The sequence below is a fragment of the Camelus ferus genome, chromosome 19 (genome assembly GCF_009834535.1).
Source record: "Camelus ferus isolate YT-003-E chromosome 19, BCGSAC_Cfer_1.0, whole genome shotgun sequence".
NCBI lineage: Eukaryota > Metazoa > Chordata > Mammalia > Artiodactyla > Camelidae > Camelus > Camelus ferus.
In genome coordinates, this window is record NC_045714.1 from 24,401,055 (window position 1) to 24,403,241 (window position 2,187).

A 2,187-nucleotide genomic window follows, 5' to 3' on the forward strand; every position below is an offset into this window, starting at 1 on the left:
TTACAATTTTACCTCTTCTTTTCCAATTTGGATCCCTTTTATTTCTTTCTCTTGCCTGACTGCTGTGGCTAGGATTTCCAGGACTATGTTGAATAGGAGTGGTGATAGTGGGCATCCTTGTATTGTCCCAGATTTTAGTGGGAAGCATTTTAGTTTTTCACCGTTGAGTACTATGCTGGCTGTAGGTTTGTCATATATAGCTTTTATTATGTTGAGATACGTTCCCTCAATACCCACTTTGGTGAGAATTTTTATCATAAATGGGTGTTGAATTTTGTCAAATGCTTTTTCTGCATCGATTGAGATGATCATGTGGTTTTGTCCTTTCTCTTTTTGATGTGATGTATTACACTGATTGATTTGCATATGTTGAACCAGCCTTGTGTCCCTGGGATGAACCCCACTTGGTCATGAAGTATAATCTTTTTTATGTGTTGTTGGATTCTATTTGCTAAAATTTTGGTGAGGATTTTGGTGTCTATGTTCATCAGTGATATTGGCCTATAATTCTCTTTTTTGTAGTGTCTTTGCCTGGTTTTGGTTTCAGGGTGATGGTGGCTTCATAGAATGTGTTTGGGAGTATTCCCTCCTTTTCAATCGTCTGGAAGAGTTTGAGAAAGACTGGTATGAGTTCTTCTTTGTATGTTTGGTAGAATTCCACGGTGAAGCCATCAGGTCCTGGACTTTTATTTGTAGGGAGGTTTTTAATTGCTATTTCTATTTCCTTTCTAGTGATCGGATTGTTCAAGTGTTCAGATTCTTCTTGATTCAGTTTTGGTGGACAGTATGTTTCCAGAAACTTGTCCATCTCCTCTAGGTTATCCAGTTTGGTTCCATATAGTTTTTCATAATATTCTTGTATGATATTCTGTATTTCTATTTTGTTTGTTGTAATTTCTCCATTTTGCTTTCTTATTTTGCTAATTTGTGCTCTCTCTTTTTTCTTCTTTGTGAGTTTGGCCAGAGGTTTGTCGATTTTATTTACTTTTTCAAAAAACCAGCTTTTGGTTTGGTTAATTTTTATTTCACAGAACTAGAAAAAATCATAATAAATTTCACATGGAACCATCAAAGACCTAGAATTGCCAAAGCATTACTGAAGAGAAAGAAAGAGGCTGGAGGAATAACTCTCCCAGACTTCAGACAATACTATAGAGCTACAGTCATCAAGACAGCATGTTATTGGTACCAAAACAGGCATATAGACCAATGGAACAGAATAGAGAGCCCAGAAATGAACCCACAAACTTTTGGTCAACTAATCTTCGACAAAGGAGGCAAGAATATACATTGGAATAAAGACAGTCTCTTCAGCAAATGGTGTTGGGAAAACTGGACAGCAGCATGTAAAACAATGAAGCTAGAACACTCCCTTACACCATATACAAAAATCAACTCAAAATGGATTAAAGAATTAAACATAAGACAAGATACAGTAAACCTCCTAGAGGAAAACATAGGCAAAACATTATCTGACATATATTTAAAAAATTTTCTCCTGGAAGAAATAAAAGCAAGAATAAACAAATGGGACCTAATGAAACTTACAAGCTTCTGCACAGCAAAGGAAACCAGAAATAAAACAAGAAGAAAACCTACGGAATGGGAGAAAATTTTTGCAAGTGAAACCGACAAAAGCTTGATCTCCAGAATATATAAGCAGCTCATACGACTCAATAAGAAAAAAATAAACAACCCAATCCAAAAATGGGCAGAAGACCTAAACAAGCAATTCTCCAAGGAAGACATACAAATGATCAAAAAGCACATGAAAAAATGCTCAATATCACTAATTATCAGAGAAATGCAAATCAAAACTACAATCAGGTATCACTTCACGCCAGTCAGAATGGCCATCATTCAAAAATCCACAAATGACAAATGCTGGAGAGGCTGTGGAGAAAGGGGAACCCTCCTACACTGCTGGTGGGAATGCATTTTGGTGCTGCCACTATGGAAAACAGTGTGGAGGTTTCTCAAAAGACTAGGAATAGACTTACTGTATGACCCAGGAATCCCACTCCTGGGCTTGTATCCAGAAGGAAATCTACTTCAGGATGACACCTGCACCCCAATGTTCATAGCAGCACTATTTACAATAGCCAAGACATGGAAACAGCCTAAATGTCCATCAACAGGTGACTGGATAAAGAAGATGTGGTATATTTATACAATGGAATACTACTC